The sequence below is a fragment of the Erythrolamprus reginae genome, chromosome 5 (assembly GCF_031021105.1).
Source record: "Erythrolamprus reginae isolate rEryReg1 chromosome 5, rEryReg1.hap1, whole genome shotgun sequence".
In the NCBI taxonomy this organism is placed as follows: domain Eukaryota; kingdom Metazoa; phylum Chordata; class Lepidosauria; order Squamata; family Dipsadidae; genus Erythrolamprus; species Erythrolamprus reginae.
In genome coordinates, this window is record NC_091954.1 from 4,948,816 (window position 1) to 4,975,175 (window position 26,360).

Below are 26,360 nucleotides of genomic sequence, written 5' to 3' on the forward strand. Positions count from 1 at the left end.
ACTTAGATCTTGTTTAAGGCGTCTTAGTTCTAAGCTTTCTAGGCCCAGGATTGAAAATCTAGTCTCGTAGAGGGATTTCTGTTTCGTGGAGGAGTGAAGGGCTCTTCTGGTGAAATATCTTTGGACATTTTCAAGGGTGTTGATGTCTGAGATGTGATATGGGTTCCAAACAGATGAGCTGTATTCGAGGATGGGTCTGGCAAAAGTTTTGTAAGCTCTGGTAAGCAGTGTGAGATTGCCAGAGCAGAAGCTACGTAGGATTGCTGGTTCATATTCCCCCAAAAGCTTTCTTTATTTCAATTATTAGATTAATTTTAAGTATCATATTTTCTCTTTTTAAGGTAAGATGTTCTGGACTCAGGGGGGAATGAAAACAAGTTCTCCAGATGTTTCACAGTTCAGTTTCTTGTCCTCAACAGCACTGAGTTCAATCAAGGGGAGGGGGGAAGCTATTAGAGCAGAATTACACTTCTTTTACAGATTCCCCCCTCCCAACATAGATAAAGAGGTCCCGACAAAAGAGAGAGAAAATGATGAAATCAAGGAATTCAACGCTGTAGCCCAGGAGACTCTCTTTACTCAACCGGGACATATTTCTGACCTTGAGGCATGAATTTAGGGACTCCACTTATCAAAGCCACGGCCAAATTGGATCTCGGCTTCCAATAATGAATTTTGCCAGCTCGCCCAGTTGTAATTCATATGTCACAGCTCGGCCAGCTACCTTCCTTTCCAAAGCTACCTAATCGGTTTTTGGAATCTCTCTCCACCTTCGGGGGGCTAAGAACAGAAGAGAAAGGAGGGAGGGGATGAAAAAAGATGCCATTTGCAGGAATTTCAAGTTCTGCATACCATGTGATCGCAACATGCTGTCCAGGTTTATAAAACGAGGGTCATTGAAAGTAAAGTCTTTCCCGTTTGCAAATTTCGCCAGACCAATCCTTGAATACAGCTCATCTGTCTGCAACCCACACCGAATTTCAGACATAAACACTCTAGAAAATGTCCAGAGATACTTTACTAGAAGAGCCCTCCACTCCTCCACTACCGACTTACAATCTTTACTTTATTTATTTATTTTGTCCAATACATAATACACATTGAAGAGAAAGATATGTAATAATATAAGTAAAGAAAAGAATAGAAGAAAAGATATAAAAGTATAGGTGAACATATTTGAAAGGAAGAAAAGTTTCAAGTTTCCAGTTTTATTGGATTTAATAGCCGCCCCTCTCCGATAACTAGGGGCGGCTAACAGCAATCATAAACAGTATACAATAATACAGTGATCCCTCGATTTTCGCGGCTTCAAACTTCGCGAAACGCTATACCACGGTTTTTCAAAAAATATTAATTAAAAAATACTCCACGGTTTTTTTGCTATAGCACGGTTTTTCTCACCCGATGATGTCATACGTCATCACCAAGAGTCACTTCTCTGTCTCTTTCTCTTTCTTTCCTGTCATTCTCTGCTTCAATCATTTTCTCATTTCTCTTTTTTTCTCCCCTTTTTTCTATCATTTCTCTCTCTCTTCCTTCCACTCTTCTCTCTCTCTCTTTCTTCCTCTCTCTCACTCTCTTCCTTCCTTTCTCATCTTTCTTTCTCTCTCTCTTTCTCTATCTTGCTTCTTCCTCTCTCACACTCTCTTCCTCCCTCTCTCATCTCTTTCTTTCTTTCTTTCCTTCTCTCTCTTTCTCTATCTCTCCCCCTCTTGCTCTCGAGCGGCGAGCGAGCGAGCGAGCGGGCGGCGAACGGCGGGCGGGCGAACGGCGGGCGGGTGCCTACGGGGAACGGTGGCCGCCAGCGCTGCTGCAGGAGGACCCGTGTCCGAAGAAAGCCGGTGAGAGGGGTGGATCGGGCAGGCGGGCGGTAGCGGCGAGGGCGCCAGAGGTGCTGGGGGGGCGGGGGCAGCCGACATTCAGCCAAAAATTGTGTTTTTACTTCCGCGCCGCTATATCGCGGAAAATCGATTATCGCGGGAGGTCTTGGAACGTAACCCCCGCGATAATCGAGGGATCACTGTAATCCAATACTAAAAGCAAATTAAAAATATACAAAACCAAACATACATACAAACATACCATGCATACAATTGTAACGGCCTAGGGGGAGAAGAAATCTTAATTCCCCCATGCCTGGCGGCAGAGGTGGGTTTTAAGTAGCTTACGAAAGGCAAGGAGGGTGGGGGCAATTCTTTTTTTTTTTTAAGTTTTATTAAACATTTACATTAAAATTACACAACAAAAGACAATATAGTGACGATATGTACACATAAAACAAATATGAAAAAAAAGGAAGAAAAAAGAGAAGTTTAGTTTAGTTTAGTTTAGTTTTATTGGATTTATATGCCGCCCCTCTCCGAAAACTCAGGGCGGCTAACAACAATCATGAACAATATACAATAAAATCCAATACTAAAAGCAAATTAAAACCCCTTAATATATAAAAACCAAACATACATACAAACATACCATGTATACAGTTGTAACGGCCTGGGGGGGAAAAAGTCTTAATTCCCCCATGCCTGGTGGCAGAGGTGGGTTTTAAGTAGCTTACAAAAGGCAAGGAGGGTGGGGGCAATTCTAATCTCTGGGGGGGAGTTGGTTCCAGAGGGCCGGGGCCGCCACAGAGAAGGCTCTTCTCCTGGGTCCCGCCAAGCGGCATTGTTTAGTTGACAGGACCCGGAGAAGACCCACTTTGTGGGACCTAACTGACCGCTGGGATTCGTGCGGCAAAAGGCGGTCCCTGAGGTAATCTGGTCCGGTGCCATGAAGAGCTTTATAGGTCATAACCAACACTTTGAATTGTGACCGGAAACTGATCGGCAACCAATGCAGACTGCAGAGTGTTGGTGTGACATGAAAAGATAAATGAGATAAGGAGAGACAATTGGACAGGGGACGGAAGGCACACTGGTGCACTTATGTATGCCCCTTACTGACGTCTAAGGAACCTGGAGAGGTCAATCGTGGACAGTCTAAGGAAAAAATGTTGGGGGTTAGGGGTTGACACCACTGAGTCGGGTAATGAGTTCCACGCTTCGACAACTCAGTTGCTGAAGTCATATTTTTTACAGTCAAGTTTGGAGCAGTTAATATTAAGTTTGAATCTGTTGCGTGCTCTTGTGTTGTTGCGGTTGAAGCTGAAGTAGTCATTGACAGGTAGAACGTTGCAGCATATGATCTTGTGTGCAATACATAGATCGTGTTTTAGACGATGTAGTTCTAAGCTTTCTAGACCTAGGATTGATAGTCTGCTTTCGTAGGGTATTCTGTTTCGAGTGGAGGAGTGAAGGGCTCTTCTGGTGAAATATCTTTAGACATTTTCAAGGGTGTTGATGTCCGAGATGTGGTATGGGTTCCAGACATCTTAGGTTTAGAAAGCTTAAAACTACGTCGCCTTAAACACGACCTAAGCATAGCCCACAAAATCATCTGCTACAATGTCCTTCCTGTCAACGACTATTTCAGCTTCAACCACAACAACACATGAGCACACAACAGATTCAAACTTAATGTAAACTGCTCCAAACTCGACTGCAGGAAATGCGACTTTAGTAACCAAGTAGTTGATGCTTGGAACTCACTACCAGAATCTGTAGTATTATCTCCTAACCCCCAAAACTTTACCCTTAGACTCTCCACTGTTGACCTGTCCCGATTCCTAAGAGATCAGTAAGGGCGTGTAAATCAACTTCACCATGTTGTGATCGTCTGCTGTTCTTTGCTGTTGATGGTGATGGTCATTAGTTAGCTGGCTGGTGCAATTTGAGTGTGAGTTAAATATTGAGTAGAGTAGTGATAGTGATACGAAGAAACCTGGATTGGTTTAGTATCTACTAGAAGCCTGGATTGGTTTATCGTATCTACTTGTAACCTGGATTGGTTTAGTATCTACTTGTAAATAAGCTGAATATAGCTAAAGTAAAGTTCCTCTATATAGAAGACTGAAGCAGAAGTTGTTTTGCACTGAAGAGTAAACTACTGTATTGTTTTCTACAAACGTGTCTTCATCATTTATCTGGTTCCTTAATTACCACATTATATTTTGGTATCTTATCTAATCCTCCTACACAGCTCTGTATATATATATCTGGACATTACCATTTCTTGAAAGCAGCTTTGTAATACAGTGATACCTCGTCTTACAAACCCCTCGTCATACAAACTTTTCGAGATACAAACCAGGGGTTTAAGATTTTTTTGCCTCTTCTTACAAACTATTTTCACCTTACAAACCCACCACCGCCGCTGGGATGCCCTGCCTCCGGACTTCCGTTGTCAGCAAAGCGCCCGTTTTTGCACTGCTAGGATTCCCCTGAGGCTCCCCTCCATGGGAAACCCCACCTCCGGACTTCCGCGTTTTTGCGATGCTGTAGGGGAATCCCAGCAGCACAAAAATGGGCACTTCACTGGCAACAGAAATCTGGAGGTGGGGTTTCCCAGCCAGGGGAGGCTCAGTGAAATCGCAGCATCGCAAAAACACAGAGGTCTGGAGGTGAGGTTTTGAGGACTTCGGTGTTTTTGCGATGCTGCGATTTCACTGATGCTCCCTTCGCTGGGAAACCCCACCTCCAGATTTCCGTTGCCAGGGAAGTGCCCATTTTTGTGCTGCTAGGATTCCCCTGCAGCATTGCAAAAACACAGAAATCCGGAGGTGGGGTTTCCCATGGAGGGGAGTCTCAGGGGAATCCCAGCAGTGCAAAAATGGGCGCTTCGGCAGGCAAAAAGGGTGAATTTTGGGCTTGCACGCATTAATCGCTTTTCCATTGATTCCTATGGGAAACATTGTTTCATCTTACAAACGTTTCACCTTAAGAACCTCGTCCCGGAACCAATTAAGTTTGTAAGACAAGGTATCACTGTATTTGGTATCCTACCAACTGCAGATTGGAGTGAAGGACACCCAAGCTCCTCTTCAATGAGTCAATCTCCCATTGAGTAACAAGATATTCTTTTAACTTCCTTACCTGGTACTCCCTAGCTGCAACCTGTTTGGTTGGTTGCCTCTATCATCGGTCACCATCATCCTGCATGGGTGTCAACAAACTCAAACTCAACCCAGACAAGATGGAGTGCCTGTGTGTCTTGCCTCCCAAGGACAATTCTATCTGTCCATCCATTACCCTGGGGGGGGGGGGAGAAATGTTGACCCCCTCAGAGAGGGTTCGCAACTTGGGCGTCCTCCTTGATCCACAGCTGACATTGGAACATCGTCTTTCGGCTGTGGCGAGGGGGGTGTTTGCCCAGGTTCGCCTGGTGCACCAGTTGCGGCCCTATTTGGACAGGGAGTCATTGCTCACAGTCACTCATGCCCTCATCACCTCGACGTTCGATTACTGCAACGCTCTCTACATGGGGCTACCTCTGAAAAGCGTTCGGAAACTTCAGATCGTGCAGAATGCAGCTGCGAGAGCGGTCATGGGCTTACCTAGGTATGCCCATGTTTCACCATCACTCCGCAGTCTGCATTGGCTGCCGATCAGTTTCTGGTCACAATTCAAAGTGTTGGACATGACCTTTAAAGCCCTACATGACATGGGACCAGATTACCTCCGGAACTGCCTGCTACCGCACGAATCCCAGCGACCGATAAGGTCCCACAGAGTTGGCCTTCTCCGGTCCCGTTGACTAAACAATGTCATTTGGCGGGCCCCAGGGGAAGAGCCTTCTCTGTGGCGGCCCCGGCCCTCTGGAACCAACTCCCCCCGGAGATTAGAACTGCCCCCACCCTCCCTGTCTTTCGTAAACTACTCAAGACTCATTTATACCACCAGGCATGGGGGAGTTGAGATATTCCTTCCCCCTAGGCCATTACAAGTTATGCATGGTATGTTTGTGTGTATGTTTGGTTTTTATAAATAAGGGTTTTTAGTTTTTTTTTATTGGATTGTCACATGTTGTTTTTATCATTGTTGTTAGCTGCCCCTAGTCTACGGAGAGGGGCGGCATACAAATCCAATAAATTATTATTATTATTATTATTATTATTATTATTATTATTATTATTAATTGGATTTGTATGCCGCCCCTCTCCGCAGACTCAGGGCGGCTAACAACAATGATAAAAAACAGCATGTAACAATCCAATTAATAAAACAACTAAAAATCCTTATAATAAAACTAAACATACACACAAACATACCATGCATAACTTGTAATGGCCTAGGGGGAAAGAATATCTTAGTTCCCCCATGCTTGGCGACAAAGGTGGGTCTTGAGTAATTTGCGAAAGACAAGGAGGGTGGGGGCTGTTCTAATCTCTGGGGGGAGTTGATTTCAGAGGGCCGGGGCCGCCACCGAGAAGGCTCTTCCCCTATTTATCTATTTTATCTCATTTTGGACAGCCTGCGCTACAGCTCTAAGAAATACCATCCTTTCAAAGTAACCTATTGGCGCTTCATCCAAACCACACTGAAAGCTCCATGCAGGGATTTCATTTCCACCGTTTCGTGTCAGGCCATTATCTGCTGGAGCTAAATCAATACAACAGGTAAAACAAATTGCCGCTGCCTCCATTCTAATCCAATACTGCGGCAGAATTAATATCCTTCTCTCAGCCCACCAGAGAGTCGCCGCTATTAAAACCTAAATTAAGGGGTGTTCTGTTTTACATGATGCACTGCAGAGCCTGCCAGGGGAAATGGAATCAGTTGGTTTTCAAACCAGCCCTCTGCCTCTGTCAGAGTCACATTTAGAAGTTTACTGGTCAGAAAAGATACCAGGAATTGGAGACTTTGAAGAACAAAGACAATGCAGTACGAATTCTTCCGAAGAAGTTTTACTCTCCTTTGTATCAAAACTACACTGCTCCAAAAAAAATAATAACTGGAACACTCCAAGAACACATCCTAGATCTGAATGAATGAAATATTCTCATTGAATACTTTGTTCTGTACGAGGTTCTGGAGACATCACCTATAAAAAGATATTGACAAAATTGAACGGGTCCAAAGACGGGCTACAAGAATGGTGGAAGGTCTTAAGCATAAAACTTAATCAGGAAAGTCTTAATGAACTCAATCTGTATAGTCTGGAGGATAGAAGGGAAAGGGGGGACATGATCGAAACATTTAAATATGTTAAAGGGTTAAATAAGGTCCAGGAGGGAAGTGTTTTTAATAGGAAAGTGAACACAAGAACAAGGGGACACAATCTGAAGTTAGTTGGGGGAAAGATCAAAAGCAACATGAGAAAATATTATTTCACTGAAAGAGTAATAGATCCTTGGAACAAACTTCCAGCAGACTTGGTTGGTAAATCCACAGTAACTGAATTTAAACATGCCTGGGATAAACATGTATCCATTGTAAGATAAAATACAGGAAACCGTATAAGGGCAGACTAGATGGACCATGAGGTCTTTTTCTGCCGTCACTCTTCTATGTTTCTATGTTTCTAAGTTGGATGTGCTGACAACATGTGAAATTGATTGTCAATCACTGTTCCTTCCTAAGTGGACAGTTTGATTTCACAGAAGTTGGATTTACTTGGAGTTATATTGTGTTGTTTAAGCATTCCCTTTATTATTATTATTTTTGAGCAGTATGTATTCTCTGTTTTCTGTGTACAGAATACCATACTATCTCACTATACAACAGCACCACTAACTACCGACTACTAATCACAAACCACTATAAACGATGATGGGTTCCTATGGAAACGCAGAACCGGTAGAAAATTTTGGTCAGGTTTGCAGAACTGGTAGAAAAATTATTTTTTCTCCTTCTGGGCTCTGGGTATGTTTTTCCTATCACAGTAAATGAAGTTGAATGTGTATAATTTTAGAAGAGCTCTCTCTCTCTCTCCCCATACATATACAGTTTATATAGTAGATATAAATATAGTAAATATAGTATATTTTTGTGTGCTTGAGTGTAATATGTATCTACACATATGGCATCTATACATATAATTAAACAGTATAGTTTGGATGTTCAGTAATAGTAAATAGAGAAGGAAATTGTATCTCTATGAGGCGAGGGGAGGCCGGGCACCCTAACTCTAACCCTTGACGTGAGTGACATCAAGTTGGCCACCTTTAAGCCAGTCACATGATTTTTAAGCCCCCCCCCCCGGTCACATGATTGTTAGTACAAGGTACATGGCTGTTAGGGATTGCCATTGTAAACTGCATATTGTAAACTGTACCAAACTTGTACTCAAAGAGTTAACTTGTACTTGAAGAGTTAATATTCAAGGCTATTTCGCCACTTCCTCATTGAAGCTATAAAAGCTTATTATTTTGCTTGGTCATTTCCTTTCCTTTACTTTCGCCTGAGAGATGGGGGAGTCGTGTTTAAGCTCTGTGCTTGTATAAGCTTTGTGCTTTTATCTATATTGTATTTTAGCTTCGTGCTTGTTATCTATATTGTGTTTTGCTTTGTGCTAATCTTGTAATTGCTCAGTGCATATTATTCTGTATTTGCTTCGTGCTTATTCTGGATTGTTTATATTTTCTTTATATGTAAATAATACTTATTTAACTAAGTCTGGGTCTTGGCTTTATCACACACCCACACTCGGTTAAAATTCTCTGCTCGGTGTTGTCGAAGGTTTCATAGCTTAGCTAACCGAGACAAGCCAACAATGATCATCAAGCCACTGCCACCTGGTCACATGGCCGACAAGCCGCACCCACAAAATAAGCCACACCCACAATGTGGTAGTAAAATGTTTTGCAACCCTTCACGGGATAAAAGTTATGGTAAGCCATGTTTGTTATGACATTAATGGATCAGACGTCACGTTGACCAGGTTTTTATCTTTCCCCACCTCCAGGGAAGCCTTTTAGAGCCTGAGGAGGGTGAAACACGAGCCTACTGGGCCCAGGAGAAGTTGGGAAACAGGCCGTTTTCAGCCTCCGGGGGGCCTTTGGGAGGCGGGGGAGCTGTTTTTGCCCTCCCCAGGCATTGAATTATGGGTGTGGGCATTTGTGCATTTGCAATAGCATGTGCCCATGCACTTTCGGCACCAGAGGAACAAAAGGTTCGCCATCACTGATATAGAGCCTCTTGCTTGAGCAGGGTTTTGGACTAGAAGACCTCCCAAGTTCCCCTCCAAGTCTGTATTTCAAGGTCTTTTCCAATTCTGCATTTTCCGCAAAGTTTGTTTTCAAAGAGGACCATATTCACCATTCACTCCTCCACTCGAAACAGAATGCCCTACGAAAGCAGACTATCAATCCTGGGTCTAGAAAGCTTAGAACTACGTCGCCTAAAACATGATCTACGTATTGTCCACAAGATCATATGCTGCAACGTTCTACCTGTCAATGACTACTTCAGTTTCAACCGCAACAACACAAGAGCACGCAACAGATTCAAACTTAATATTAACCGCTCCAAACTTGACTGTAAAAAATATGACTTCAGCAACCGAGTTGTCGAAGCGTGGAACTCATTACCGGACTCAGTAGTGTCAACCCCTAACCCCAAACATTTCTCCCTTAGACTATCCACGATTGACCTCTCCAGGTTCCTAAGAGGTCAGTAAGGGGCGTACATAAGTGCACCAGTGTGCCTTCCGTCCCCTGTCCAATTGTCTCTCCTTTATCTCCTTTATCTTTTCTTCCTTTCAAATATGTTCACCTATACTTTTATATCTTTTCTTCTATTCTTTCCTTTACTTATATTATTACATATCTTTCTCTTCAATGTGTATTATGTATTGGACTAACTAACTAACTAAATAACTAAATAACTAAATAACTAAATAACTAACTAACTAACTAACTAAATAACTAAATAACTAAATAACTAAATAACTAAATAACTAAATAACTAAATAACTAAATAACTAAATAACTAAATAAATAAGTAAATACATTCATACATACATTAATAAAAAACTAAATAACTAAAAAACTAAAAAACTAAAAAACTAAATAACTAAAAAACTAAATAACTAAAAAACTAAATAACTAAATAACTAAATAACTAAATAAATAACTAAATAAATAAATAAACAAACAAACAAACAAACAAATAAATATGTAGCAGAATTGTCCACAGTTGGTCCAGGTTTCAAGAACCGGGTCAAGGTTGTCATCCCATCCAAGGGTTTAAGATTCAAAAGTAGAATTATTCGCATGGATCACACATGAGCCAGATATTGTTTCCAGGAAAGAGAACAGAGGAAAAGTGAGTATATTTTTTTTAATAGGCTGCAGCCAGCTGTCACTAATCAGAATGTTTACTCTGTTGCTTGGCAAGTAACCAAATTGATTTCCTCTGTTCCGCTCCACTTCCTACTCATCTGGAAGGGGGCTGCGGTGCCTTATGTCATCCTTACCTGGCAGTTCAAGATGCTCCCATTTCAAGTGAAAAGAAGCCATTGAGGAGTTCCTGCCCTAAAACTAGGACTTGCAATCCTAGGCTTAGAAAGCTTAGAACTACGTCGCCTTAAACACGACCTAAGCATAGCCCGTAAAATCATCTGCTACAACATACTTCCTGTCAATGACTACTTCAGCTTCAACCACAACAACACACGAGCACACAAACAGATGCAAACTTAAAATAAACCACTCTAAACTCAACTGCAGGAAATACGACTTTAGTAACTGAGTAGTTGATGATGATGATGACGATGATGATGATGATAATTATTATTATTATCCACTTCCTCCTTCTCTTCTTCTTCTCCTCTTCTCCTCCTCCTCCTCCACTTCCTCCTCCTCTTCCTCCTCCTCCTCCTCTTCTTCCTCCTCTTCTTCTTCTTCCTCCTTCTCCTCCTCTTCCTCCTTCTCCTCCTCCTTCTTCTCCTCCTCCTTCTCTTCTTCTTCCTCCTTCTCCTCTTCCTCCTCCTCCTTCTCCTCCTCCTCCTCCTTCTCTTCTTCTTCTTCCTCCTTCTCCCTCCTCCTCTTCTTCCTCTTCTTCCTCCTCCTCCTCCTCCTCTTCTTCTTCCTCCTTCTCCTCCTCTTCCTCCTCCTTCTTCTCCTCCTCCTCTTCCTCCTCCTCCTCTTCCTCCTCCTCCTCCTTCTCTTCTTCTTCTTAATCCTTCTCCTCCTCTTCCTCGTCCTTCCTTCTCCTCCTCCTCCTCCTCCTCCTCCTCTTCCTCCTCCTCCTCCTCCTCCTCCTCTTCTTCTTCCTCCTTCTCCTCCTCTTCCTCCTCCTTCTTCTCCTCCTCCTCTTCCTCCTCCTCCTCCTCTTCTTCCTCCTCTTCTTCTTCTTCCTCCTTCTCCTCCTCTTCCTCCTTCTCCTCCTCCTTCTTCTCCTCCTCCTTCTCTTCTTCTTCCTCCTTCTCCTCTTCCTCCTCCTCCTTCTCCTCCTCCTCCTCCTTCTCTTCTTCTTCTTCCTCCTTCTCCTCCTCCTCTTCTTCCTCTTCTTCCTCCTCCTCCTCCTCCTCTTCTTCTTCCTCCTTCTCCTCCTCTTCCTCCTCCTTCTTCTCCTCCTCCTCTTCCTCCTCCTCCTCTTCCTCCTCCTCCTCCTTCTCTTCTTCTTCTTAATCCTTCTCCTCCTCTTCCTCGTCCTTCTTCTCCTCCTCCTCCTCCTCCTCCTCTTCCTCCTCCTCCTCCTCCTCCTCCTCCTCTTCTTCTTCCTCCTCCTCCTCCACGTTGCCAAACTGAAATTTAATATCCACAGTCTGCAATTCCATTCTGAGCAGAACCTGAGCCTGTAGGAAGCGAAAAGGAACCTTGAACTCCATGGTTTCTTGCATGGAGTTGGCAGGTGGGGCAAAGGTGGCCGAAATTGGGTGGGTTCTAATCGGAGGAAGTCAGGATAGGAAGTATGGATCCTAAGCAATAACTACAGGAAAAGCTGAAACAATGCCAGTAAAAGAAGTAGTGAAAACTAGAAGCTGGAAAAGAGCCAAGGAAAGAAGGTGGAGGAGAAAAAAAACAACAACCCCAGACAGAATGGCAGACAACATATCCTGGTATAGGAAATGAGTCTCAGCAGGGATCGGAAGCATTTAAATCAGTCTCTCGTTTTCCTCCTCTTTCTTTATTTCCTTTTAAACGATGTGCTCAGTTCCTTCCAGCCTCCTTCCCCCATCTGCGCACATAATTGAGTTGCATTTTTATCCCCTTAATTCACAAGGGTGCAACCAAACTTCATTTTACGCCGACGAAGATGGTCCGTGGGAATTTCTTTCCCGATTCTCTGTCCAGAGATAGAGGATGTTTTGAAGACAGCAACGTCCACGTTTTGGACAGAGAGGACCAGTGATGGGCTGCTGCCCCCGTGGTTTGGGGGGGGGGACCAGTGGAGGTAGTAAGTTTATGCACTATTTATTGAATGCTTAATAGTTATTTTTATTGTCCTTCCTTCTCTAGTACCTTAATATAATCCTTAATTACTTTTAAAATAGGAAATAATGAAATAGTATGTTTTTTACCCATAAACACTTTGATCATATTATTATTATTATTATTATTATTATTATTATTATCATCATCATCATCATGATTATTGTTGTTTGTTGTTGTTATTGTTATTATTGTTATTATTGTTATTTATTGGATTTGTATGCCACCCCTTCTCTGTAGACTCGGGGCGGCATACTAATTTTAATCATTATCTAGAACTGAGCATTGATAGCAATGAAAGAAAATTGAGCTACTTGCCTAATCTGTTCTCATACTTAACCTTGTGGATTCAGTACAAAACCTTAAAATGTTCCTGTGCTCCTCAACAAATAATGCTGTCTGTCATTTGTCCTTTTTGTGGCTCCTCAAATAATGTGACTTAATCCACTGAAAAATAACCCAAGCAGCTATTTGAAAACTTATGTTGTTAGGGATATCTTTTTCCTTCCATTTTTGCGCAAATACAAGGAGGGAGGACGTAGTAAGGAAAATTATAGAGTGTGTCGAGATGTACATGATGATGAGGCAGTTAAATAATCAAGAAGAATCAGACTTTTATAAAATTTGGGAAGGATTTATATACGGTTGAAGAAAAAGAATACTAAATGAATTGGAAATATATGTATACAGTAGTCCCTCACCTATCGCTGGTGTTACGTTCCAGACCTGGCCGCGATAGGTGAAGATCCGCGATGGAGAATTTATCGACTGATAGTACTTATTTAAGTATTTATATTGTAATTGTTTGGTAAGTGTTCATTGTTTTAAGTGTTTTATAAACCCTTCCCACACAGTATTTATTTAAGATACAGTATTTAAATACAGTATTTACAATTTTAGATAATTTTTTTTTTTAAAAACCTGCCGATCGAGTTCGGCGGGCTGTTTAAATCTGCCGATCGACTTCCTCAGAAACCCGCGATGAAGTGAAGCCGCAGTAGGTGAAGCGCGGTATAGCGAGGGACTACTGTACATAAATTTACTTCTTAGTTGCAGCTCGATTTTTAGATCTTCGTATTTCACTAATTTCTCTAGCTGCTTCTCCTCAATTCTGCTGTCTCCTGGGATTGCGATGTCGATGATCCATACTTCTTTTTCTCCACAATCAGGACATCTGGTTTGTTATGCTTCAGAATTCGGTCAGTCTGAAGTCGGAAGTCCCACAGTAGTTTTGCTTGCTCATTTTCGACCACTTTTTTCGGGCTTATGATCCCACCAGTTCTTTGCCACTGGTAAATGGTAGTTCCGGCACAAGTTCCAGTGGATCATCTGTGCCACGGCATCATGTCTATGCTTGTAGTCAGTCTGTGCGATCTTTTTGCAACAGCTGAATATGTGATCGATTGTTTCATCTGTTTCTTTACAGAGTCTGCACTTTGGATCGTCTGTTGATTTCTGAATTCTGGCTTTGACAGCATTTGTTCTAATGGCCTGTTCTTGTGCCGCCAGTATCAGTCCTTCTGTCTCCTTTTTGAGTGTTCCACTTGTAAGCCATGACCAGGTCTTTTCTTTATCCACTTTGCCTTCAATCTTCTCCATGGCCATGCAATGCTTTGTTCCGCCAACTGTCCATACGACATTGAGTTACATTTTTTCTGTACTGGTCCTTAGTTTGCTTCACCTTGAGAAGCTTCCTATTGTTGACCTCCATCAACGCTGACTCTTTGCTCCCCTTCACATAGTCAGCTAATGCATGCTTCTCTTCTTCTACTGTCTGCTTCACTTGCAAAAGTCCTCTGCCGCCTATTTTCCTTGGTAAATACAGCCTGTCAACGTCACTGCGGGGGTGTAGTGCGTGATGGATCGTCATTAATTTTCTGGTTTTCCTGTCCAAGTTGTCCAGCTCTGCTTGAGTCCAGTTCACTATGCCAGCTGTGTATCTAATGACAGGTATGGCCCATGTATTTATAGCCTTGATAGTGTTGCCACCATTCAGTTTGCTCTTCAAAAATTTTCTGGTCCTCTGGATGTACTCTTTGCTGATCACAGTTTTCACATGGCCATGCTTGATATTATCCAGTTGCAAGATGCCGAAGTACCTGTAGGCTTCTGGCTGGTGGCACTTGATGGTTTGACCATTTGGCATTTCAATGCCCTCACTTTCAGTGATTTTCCCCTTTTTCAGTGCCACTGTGGCACATTTATCCAGGCCAAACTCCATGCTGATGTCATTATTATTATTATTATTATTATTATTATTATTATTATTATTATTATTATTACATAGACCTAATAGCCGCCCCAAGTCTACAGAGAGGGGTGGCATACAAATTTAATTAATAAATAAATAAATAACCCTTTCTGATAGATCCTGCTGCCTTCCAGGTCCTGAGAGGCAGCAGGATCTATCAATGAACGAGTTGGAAGGCGCAGGAGAGCGAAATCTCACGTTGGAAATAGCTTCCTTCCCATCCCTTTATTGCTCTCGCATTATTATCCACGCAGCAGTACCTCTTTTAATCAATTTAACATAATATGACCTATGAGTTAATCTCCCCTAATAAGAAGGCCACCTTCACTCCATTAAGGAAGAGATATATCATCCACTTTCCATCTTCTAGATGAAGAAGGCAATTATGAACGGAGCCTGGGAAGCTAAACGAAAGAGAAAAGATGAGAGTGGAAGAAGATGTTCCAAAGAAAGGAGAAGGGGGGAAAGGGGTCTGAAAAAGCAAAGTCTTAGGATATGCAGAGCAGTGATTGGCTTCTATGGGTTTGGTCGTTTATGCAGAACTGGTAGAAAAAGTTTGAATTTTTTTCTTTCTTTTTTTTTTGACAAATGTATCTTTTTCTTTTCTGTACATTGAGAGCATATGCACCAAAGTCAAATTCCTTGTGTGTCCAATCACACTTGGCCAATAAAGAATTCTATTCTATTCTATTCATCTACAGTGATACCTTGTCTTACAAACTTAATTGGTTCCAGGATGAGGTTCTTAAGGGGAAAAGTTTGTAAGACGAAACAATGTTTCCCATAGGAATCAATGGAAAAGCGATTAATGCGTGCAAGCCCAAAATTCACCCCTTTTGCGGGCCGAAGCGCCCGTTTTTGTGCTGCTGGGATTCCCCTGAGGCTCCCCTCCATGAGAAACCCCACCTCCGGACTTCTGTGTTTTTGGGTTGCTGCAGAGGAATCCCAGCAGCGCAAAAACGGGCACTTTGCTGGCAACGGAAGTCCGGAAGTGGGGTTTCCCAGCGAGGAGAGCCTCAGTGAAATTGCAGCATCGCAAAAACACAGAGGTCCGGAGGTGGGGTTTCAAGGACTTTGGTGTGTTTGCGATGCTGCGATTTCAGTGATGCTCCCTTTGCTGGGAAATACCACCTCCGGACTTCCGTTGCCAGCGAAGTGCCCATTTTTGCGATGCTTGGATTCCCCTGCTGGGATTCCCCTGCAGCATCACAAAAACACAGAAGTCCGGAGGTGGGGTTTCCCATGGAGGGGAGCCTTAGGGGAATCCCAGCAGTGAAAAAACGGGCGCTTGCACGCATTAATTTCTTTTCCATTGATTCCTATGGGAAACATTGTTTCGTCATACAAACTTTTTACGTTAAGAACCTCATCCCAGAACCAATTAAGTTTGTAAGACAAGGTATCACTGTATCTATTTAGCTAGCTAGCTAACTAGCTATCTGCCTATCTACCTGTCTCTATCTACCTATCTAGCTATCTAGTTTTCATCTATCTACCATATCTATCTTTCCTGTTTAAAATTCCACTCAGTTATAATCGAATTCTGAAACCATCGCCCAGAACTGAAATGAATCAGGAAGAAGGAAGGGGGAATAGCTTTCCCACCACCATAATTAGTTCTCCTATGCCCTTAGCAGTCTCCAAATTTTGCATTCCAATTTCACACTCCTCATCACCAGCACTCCTTGGAAATGATATCAGGCGCATTCAAAAACAATCTCATGGGAAATTCTTGATCCAGTTCATTTAAACAAACATCTGTTCATTGAAATAATATTTTGCTTGCAAAATATCCGTGCTGCAGCAATCATTGGGGCATTTCCAGACTCCCAATTTGATCTATAATTCTGATCTATGGTGGATCCAATGTACTACTTTCCCTAGATCAGTGGTTCTCAACCTAGGGGTCGGCAAACAAACCATATTTACAGCCGCACGAAGCTTACAACTTCAGCCTGATGATGGTGAATGTGATTTCCCCGAAATGTCGCATAGACATTCAAAATATTACACGGGGCAAAACCCGAACTCAGAACAATCTACATATATATCAAATCCCAGTAAGGGTGTGGCTAGCTGATGAGGCCAGAACAAGGCCGAAATGGTGCCATTCTAGTCTCCCTTAATTTTAAAATTTCAGCAAAAAACATGTGATACATATATACATATTTACAAATATGTACATATACATATTTACATATATACAAATATACATATTTGCCGAGAGGCAAATAAGGAGCTGTGATGTTCCTTCAATACACCAGGGTGATTCGACACAAAAATATGTAACCCTTCCCTGGTGCAGAGCTGAAGGGATTGGATACTGTAGCCTAGAGGATAATTCTCTGCCTTACAAGGCAAAGGTTGCAGGTTCAAGTCCCAGTGGGTATGGCTAGCTGATGAGGCCAAAATAAGGCCGAAATAGATCTATCCTAGTCTCCCTTAATTTTCAAATTCAGCAAAAAAAACATGTGACATATATATATATATATATATATATATATATATATATATATATATATGTCATATGTTTTCGTAGATTTTCACGGGTACAGGTATGACGGTCTTGGTATATTCGGGTTTCTTCCCGTGTAGGATTTGGAAATTTCTGGCGACGTTTTGATGAGGTCCCACTCGTCATCTTCAGGCTGGTGTTTCTGTCCCTAGAACAAGGACAGAAACACCAGCCTGAAAAAACATTCTTATCCAGGAGGTGGCCCATGACTCTCATTAGTGTCGAAAGCTCAACAGTATAAAATGATCACAGCAAACCTCATGAAATATTAGCAAGTTTAAGGGCCCCAAAATTTTCAAGGACCATTTATTCCACGGTTTGTGAAAATAACATTGTGTGAAGCTGCTGAATGCCGGAATTGCACCATGCTTTTATCTTCTAACCGTGGTCCAAGATCCATCTGCCTTTAACCTTCTACCAGTGGATGAGCATCTTTCTTTTTGATTTCCTTAGATTCCTGTGCCTCTTTTCAAAACCAGTAACAATTTCTTCCTAGGCTTCCTCCCCCCAGTCCATTATATTGAACCATCTGTGAATAACAACTACAGGATGACCTACTTCTGCTGCGTTGCCGTTGTGCTAATTACCTACAAAAATATGGATGGGCTGCCTGCTGTTGCAATTGTTATCAGACCCCAGAAGGTAATTCTCAGTAGGGAAAGAGGGAAGGTTTGCAAGATATTAAACAGCCCGTTGCTTCAAAATATCTCCAAGTCCTTCACACTTCTGCCAAATCAAGAGGATGGAACTTCTTTTAGGGAACTTAAAATCCATTACAGGAAACTTTTAGTTTCTTTTAGGGAACTTAAAATCCATTACAGGAGGTCCATGACGTAGAACTACAATTAAGCTCAATATCACAGTGGTACCTCTACCTACAAATGCTTCTATTTATGAACTTTTCTAGATAAGAACTATGTTCAAGATTTTTTTGCCTTTTCTCAAGAACTATTTTCCACTTACAAACCCCGAGCCTCTGAAAATGTAACCGGAAAAGGCAGGGAGAAGCCTCTGTGGGGCCTCTCTAGGAATCTCCTGGGAGGAAATAGGGCTGGAAAAGGTGGGGAGAAGCCTCTGTGGGGCCTCTCTAGGAATCTCCTGGGAGGAAACAGGGATGGAAAAGGCAGGGAGAAGCCTCCGTGGGGTCTCTCTAGGAATCTCCTGGGAGGAAACAGGGACAGAAAAGGTGGGGAGAAGCCTCCGTGGGGTCTCTCTAGGAATCTCCTGGGAGGAAACAGGGATGGAAAAGGTGGGGAGAAGCCTCCGTGGGGTCTCTCTAGGAATCTCCTGGAAGGAAACAGGGCCTCCACTCTCCCTGTGGTTTCCCCAATCACACGCATTGTTTCCTTTTACATTGATTCCATATCTATCTATCTATCTATCTATCTATCTATCTATCTATCTATCTATCTATCTATCTAGCTAGCTAGCTAGCTAGCTATCTATCTATCTAGCTAGCTAGCTAGCTAGCTAGCTATCTATCTAGCTAGATAGCTAGATAGCTAGATAGCTAGATAGCTAGATAGCTAGATAGCTAGATAGCTAGATAGCTATCTACCAGTGGTCCATGGACCACCAATTGGTGACCTGTGCTTTAAAGGAAAAGAAGTTTAGTCAAGCATGTAACAGCCCTACAGTTTTGCAGATTAAATCTGAGGAATTGCCTATCCTTATTTTGCCTTCAAACAGTCTTTACTGTAGGTAACTTCTCCCTGATTGGGGAATCATGAATTTGGCGTCTGTCATTCAAGGTTTGAGTAACTGAACATTTACTTTTGATAATCCTTTAGTGCTGCCAAGAAATGAAAGGTGACAGCCAGTGATGGATGAGTGTTTAGCGCTTGATTGTATTACAACTGAGCATCTCAGTGACCAGAGGGTGCTATTATTGTGGAGAAGATGACAAATAGGGATCTGAATGAATGATATTGGAACTACAGAGTTGGAAGGGACCTTGAGGTCTTCTAGTCCAACCCCCTTCTCAGGCAGGAAACCCTATATATTCCAGAATAAAGGCTCTCCAGTCTCTTCTTAAAAGTCTCCCATGTTGTTGTTGTTATTATTATTATTATTATTATTATTATTATTATTTATTAGATTTGTATGCCGCTCCTCTTTGGCGACTCGGAGTGTTGGAGTATTGACAACTTCCAGAGGCAAGTTGTTCCACTGAATAATTATTCTCTTGTTGTGTGGCAATGAGAATACAGTGGCACCTCTACTTACGAACTTAGTTCCTTCCGTGACCAGGTTCTTAAACAGAAAAGTTTGTAAGAAGAAGCAATTTTTTCCATAGGAATCAATGTAAAAGCAGATAATGTGTGCGATTGGGGAAACTACAGGGAGGGTGGAGGCCCTGTTTCCTCCCAGGAGATTCCTAGAGAGGCCCCATGGAGGTTTCTCCCCACCTGTTCTGACCCTGTTTCCTCCCAGGAGATTCCTAAAGAGGCCTCACAGAGGCTTCTCCCTACCTTTTCTGGCCCTGTTTCCTCCCAGTAGATTCCTAGAAAGGCCCCATGGAGGCTTCTCCCCACACCTTCTAGCTCTGTTTCCTCCCAGGAGATTCCTAGAGAGGCCCCATGGAGGCTTCTCCCTGCCTTTTCTGGCCCTGTTTCCTTCCAGGAGATTTCTAGAGAGGCCCCAAGGAGGGTTCTCCCTGCCTTTTCCGGTTACAGTTTCAGAGGCTCGGGTTTGTAAGTGGAAAATGGTTCTTGAGAAGAGGCAAAAAAAATCTTGAACACCCGGTTCTTATCTAGAAAAGTTCATAAGTAGAGGTGTTCTTGGGTAGAGGCGCCACTGCATTGCTCATTACGTTGGAAGTCAAAACAAAAATGCTACATTCAGATATTGCGCTGACTGTGGAGTTGAAGAGGAAGCTTTGGACAAGTCAATGCCTTTAATCCTATCTTGTGGCAGTTCCAGGGATTAAAAAAACACTGGACAAGAGTCTTTACAAGATAAGACGCATGCAGTGATGATCAATGAAGTCTTAATTTCTGGTAGGAAACAACAACCAGCTGTATCCATGGCAACTACTCCCTACGTGTATCAAGTTAATAGACTTCCAATATAACTATTGGAAAATCTTTGGTGCTGTTACATATCTCCAGTCCTGATCTTACAGAAGAACAGACTTTTTTTTTTAATCCGTAGCAGAGCAAACAAAAATATTTCCCAGTTTAACTGTCCTATTCGTCTACTTCAAAGAAAGTCCATTTTCAGCAGTTCTCCCAGTAGCAGCTGCCACAGCCAGGACTACTCACATTAAGGTAATAAATACTGTGCTGAATCAAGAAGCAGGGTGTTTTGCATATCATTAGCAACAGCTTTGGCGACAGCGACTGTGATTCCTGGAATCTAATTTGTATGATTTCCCCTTATACAGACCCATACAAGTCACAGCCAACTCACCCTGGCCAACTCACTGAGGTCAACTCACCAGGGCCAACTCACCAGGACAAATTCATCGGCCAACTCACCACAGTCAACCCACCTTGGCCAACTCACCGGGGCCAATTCAGGGAAGACAAGACAGGACAGGACAAGAGAGGAGAGGAGAGGAGAGGAGAAGAGGAGAGAAGAGAAGAGAAGAGAGGACAGGACACATGAAAAGACAGGACAAGATGAGATAAGACAAGATAGGACAGGACAAGACAAGACAAGATGAGACAAGACAGGACAGGAAAAGAGAGGAGAGGAGATGAGAGGAGAAGAGAAGAGGAGAGAAGAGAAGAGAGGACAGGACACATGAAAAGACAGGACAAGATGAGATAAGACAAGATAGGACAGGACAAGACAAGACAAGATGAGACAAGACAGGACAGGACAAGAGAAGACAGGACAGGACACATGAAAAGACAGGACAGGACAGGATGAGATAAGACAAGACAGGACAGGACAAGACAAGAGAAGACAGGACAGGACAAGGCAAGACAGGACAGGCTACACGAAAAGACAGGACAGGACAAGATGAGATAAGACAAGACAGGACAGGACAGGACACACGAAAAGACAGGACAGGACAAGAAGAGATAAAACAAGACAAGAGCAGAGCAGAGCAGACCAGAAGAAAATGTAGAAAATAAAAGAAGAAAATGTAGAACAGAATAGAATGGAATAGAACAGATTGTAGTACAGAACAGAACAGAACACTTTATTTCAAAGTGTTGTTAGACACACAACAATATTATCTCCAGTGCACAAACTCTCAATGTACTGTACGTGCAAAGCAACACAGTAATAATTATCATATCTCAAAATAATGATAATCATAATAGCGATGCCGATAGAGAAGGTAGTAGAACAGATAAGAAGGATCAAAAGGAATCCAGCCATACTACATGGTTGACTACAGTGTAAATACACGGTAAGCTGAGGGCATCTACAGATCCAGGAACTGACTTTTTAAAAACATTATTTAAATATTTTTTTTAAAAAAATAAATAAACTAAGCTGCGCTTCAGTGGCTTAGACATTGATATTTGAACATAGATCTTCTTAATGTTTATATTTTATTGGGTTCCACCAATCTAGCTTAAACGTTAATATATATCGCCAGTCCATGTAAGATATGCCATAGCGGAATGAATAAATAAATTAAATAAACCTTAGGCATAAGAGAAGGACTATGGGAATGCAGCAGTCGCAGCCTTAAAGTCCCTCTTTTCACTGTTTTCATCAGATATAAAATAGGAATTGTTAGATATTTGCCTGGGTGACCTACCCAGACAGGGTAAAAGTCAAAAGTTCAGATTTGTTTATTGCATGTTGATTGGTTGCCTTCTTTTGGCACTTAAAATGTGTCTTTGTAAAACTGCCTGTTGCTGGGCTAGATTGTATAAATAGGAGAACTGTCATTGTATAGAGCTCTCAATACTCCATTGCTTCTTGACTGAATTGACTTCCTTGTCCTGTTAGCGAAATAAACCTTGCTTGATTCAACCTTGCTTTGAGAGTTATTACATTGGCGACGAGGAGACCGACCCTCCGTGTGCTATCATGGCTACTCCTCGGTAGTCCAGCCACCTGAATTCTTCGACCCAGAAAGAATGACCTGGACAGCCTACATGGCGAAGTTTGAAATATTTTTGGAAGCGGCCGGCATGAAAGACGCTGACAGCAGCCACAAGCGTGCCCTTTTCCTCAATTACTGTGGCACACAGATTTTTGAGCTGGCAGAAACCCTCACTGACCCTGAACTGGCGAACTCAGTTTCCTGGGACGCTCTCTCGTCCAAGCTAGCCGATCACTTCAAGCCTACGAAGCCAGCTAGAGTTTTTTGCCATAAATTCTCCCGGATGTCACAAGCAGAGGGGGGAACGATCAATCAGTTCGCGACTCATCTCTTTCACAAACACATTTTCTCTCTCTCTCTCTCTAAATACTACTTTAAATGGCAAAGGTTAAGAACGGGCGAGAAAGAACACAATGTCTTCCTTTCCCATTCACTTCAAGCAGAGGGCCAGCTCAGGAAATCCTCAGAAATACAGCAATGCGTTTTAAAAAAAATCTATAACCAGCAATTTTAAAAAACCCACTAAATAGAAGAATTGTCTCTGATTGTATAAAATTTGCCAGGAAGACCCCAAGAAATGCTATTACGGTTTTTGCAAACGTTTGCTGACTGCACCTCCACGCAAAAGCTTATATTTTCATCCCCAATTATTATTTCAGCATTCTGAAGATGAAAAGGCAAAAGAGCAGGAGGAAAATATTATGGATTTGCAATCGCCTTGATTTTTATTTTATGTTTTTTTACAGTTCAACGCAAGATTCCTGTCCTTGCACAGGACTAGAAGCAACGGATGGAAGCTTTTCAAAGCAACCTAGAACTAAGGAGATTTTTTCCCTGACAATTCATTTTTTAATTTTATTTATTTATTCATTTGTCCAATACACAAATACATAGGAAGAAAATAGACATGCGGTAATATATATAAGGGTAAAAGTGAACTTAGAGGAGAGGATATATGAAAGAAAGAAACTATATATGATAAGTGAGAGAAAGGAGAGACAATTGGACAGGGGACAAAAGGCACACCAGTGCACTTATGTACGCCCATTACTGGCCTCTTAGGAACCTGGAGAGGTCAGTCGTGGAGAGTCTAAGGGAGAAGTGTTGGGGGTTAGGGGTTGACACAATTGAGTCGGGCAATGAGTTCCACGCTTCGATAACTCGATTGTTGAAATCATATTTTTTACAGTCAAGTTTGGAGCGGTTCGTATTAAGTTTGAATCTGTTGCGTGCTCTTGTGTTGTTGCGGTTGAAGCTGAAGTAGTCATTGATCGGTAGGACGTTGCAGCATATGATCTTGTGGGCAATACTCAAATCGTGTTTTAGGTGCCGTAGTTCTAGGCTTTCTAGGCCCAGGATTGTTCGTCTATTTTCGTAGGATATTCTGTTTCGAGTGGAGGAGTGAAGGGCTCTTCTGGTGAAATATCTTTGGACATTTTCAAGGGTGTTGATGTCTGAGATGTGGTATGGGTTCCAGACAGATGAGCAGTAGTCTAGGATGGGTCTGGCAAAAGTTTTGTAGGCTCTTGTGAGTAATGTGAGATTGCCTGAGCAGAAGCTGCGTAGGATCAGGTTAACAATTAAACAATTCGAACAATTAATCAGTAGAACAACTTGTTTCCAGAAGTTGTGAATGCTCCAACACTGGAAGAGATTTTAAGAAGAGATTGGATAACCGTTTGTCTGAAGTGGTATAGGATTTCCTTCCTAATCAGGCCGGAAAGCTACAGGCCTAACTAGGCCAAAGGCTAGTAAGTAAAAGGGCCTTAAGCCTAAAGCATAGCCCAATGGGGCTGTAAAGGGAAGGCCCGAAGAGTCGATGGGTAGAAAATGGCCTAAAGGCTGCAAACTACAAGGCCTCGCCATGTGGCTCCAATTCTTCCGCGAACACCAATGGGTGTACACAGCTCGGCTGCCGGGGTGAAAAGGAGGGCCAGAAGCCAGCACAGCCCTTTTTATAGGCCAGGCCAGGTCCGCCCCCAGCAGTGTCATCAGCCGCCACCATTGCCAGCATGGGCCGAGATCTCGTGAAATCTCATGAGATCTTGGTCCCCAAAATGGCGGCTACACCGGGAGCCACGTTCCCCCCCAGTCCCGGCACAAATCGCATTATCGATGTTCAGTAATGAGCAGACAAAATTTTTACTGCCATACTGTGGGTGTGGCTTATTTTGTGGGTGTGGCTTAATGGTCCTGTGACTGGGTAGGAGGGCTTGCCAGCCATATGACCAGGTGGGAGTGGCTTGAACGATCATTATCGTTCAAGTGACCTGTTAAGTCCTTGACGTACAACCTTACCAGTGTCGCTCGCTGGGGTGACAATTTGCTTCGCGTTTCCCCGCGCTCTCCTTCCTGGGTCGCCCCCCCACCTCGGGCTGGGTAGTTAGGTCAATGGGTACAGCCAGAAGCATAAATGCTGCCAGCACCACTTCCACCCATGCCTTCTGCTTGCAGCTCAGGTGGGAGGTGGCCGCGTGAGGCTGGAGGGGAGCCGGGCAGGAGAGAGGGAAGCTCGTCCGAGGCCAGGAAGGAAGGAAGAGGAAAAAAGCGTGGAGCACAGATGCTGCAGCAGCAGCAGGGAGAAAAAGGAGAGCTGAGCCGAGACCAGTAATCCAGGAAGTGACAGCCGCCAATCAGTTGGAGCGGCGCACGCGTTCCACCCCGTCCTGCCTGCTGCCCTCCCCTGTCAACGTTCCATTCAATTTATTATTTATTAATTGGACTTTTATGCTGCCCCTCTCCAAGGACTCGGGGCGGCTGAGAACCTACAAAAGGACAATGTATAACATCCTAATCCAATTAATTAAATATAAAATCTAAAAACCCAAAGAACCATTAAAAAAACAGTCATTCCCATTCGATCCACTTTCTCTCCACACATTCATCGGCCAGGGGCCAAGAGTCCAATGGTCCAAAACCTGGCGGCATAAATGAATCTTAAGACTCTTGCAGGAGGCTAGGAAGGTGGGAGCACTATGAATCTCCAGGGGGAGTTAATTCCAGAGGGCCGGGCCCCCCACAGAGAAGGCTCTTCCCCTAGGCCCCACCAAGCGACATTGTCACGTTGACAATGTCTTGGGAGAGGAAGGGGGGAAATCTCACCATTCGGGTGCCTGTTAGGAGGAATTTTCCCTGGCCCTATTTCTGTTGCCTACAAAATGTACTTTATTTTTTTTTTTCTTTTAAGGGGCAGAGAAGCCAAAGTCTGATTTTGTCGTTTTTTCATTTTTCTCCGCTTCCATTTCTTACAAAAGACTTCGGAGAAAGCAGAAGAGCGAATTAGTTCCGCATGTGGGCCGAAGAACAGACACATCTCAAGCGGTACGTAAGCTCTTTAGAGTGCCAGAAAACCAGAAATCTTAGAACAAGACCCTCTCTGTTTATTTATCGCTTTTCCCTCAGGCAACATATGGATCTGGTGTGGCCTCCCCTTCGTTCTCTCCTCTTTCTCCTCCTCCAGCAGCGAATCTTGCTTATCCAATTTCACCGGTCATCTGCCAACAGCAACGACCAGCAGAGAAAGCTTACTGAAATGTCCTAGGATGAAAATATCTCATTCGAGGATGAAAATATCTCTGAAAATTCTCGTTTTAATTGCCTTCATGTTCTGTCGGGCTCTCTGGTAGAATCCTCCCAAAAATTCACAGGTACAAATTTCAGACACACACACATTTGAAAATTCAAAACAATGTTCTTTATAATGAAAATTCACTTAAACCAAGCCCTCTTTTGGTATAGCCAAGAGCCCTCGTCTCCAAACAAACTGGTAATTTGTACAAGTCCCTTATCAGTTCTGTGATACTTAGATTGCAGCTGTGAGGCAATTCACAGTCCTTTTTCTTTCACAAAGTGAAACACCCTTTGCTCTGGTTTAGTTTCCAAGCGGGGAAAAATCAGCACACAAAAGGTCAAAGTCAGTAAAGCAGTCACGAAACACAACGATCAGATAATCCTCCACAATGGCCAAATCCACAGGCTGCTATTTATAGCAGCCTCACTAATGACCACAGCCCCACTCAACCACAGGTGGCCTCATTTTCTTTGATAATAATCTCTCAGTTGTTGCTGCCTATGCATCGCTCTCCGCATGCGTGGCTGTATCATTAACTCTTGTTCTGAATCCAAGGAGGAGCTAGATAATTGATCTCCTTCTGAGCTGTCTGCCCCACTCTCCTCCTCCCTGTCACTCATGTCTTCTTGGTCAGAGGAGCCTTCATCAGCAGATTCCACCAGGGGCAAAACAGGTCTCGCCCACATCCACAGTCCTTGGGGCAGGAGCAGGGCCAGAGCTAACCACAACACTTAAAAAGGAAAATGAGTTAATGGA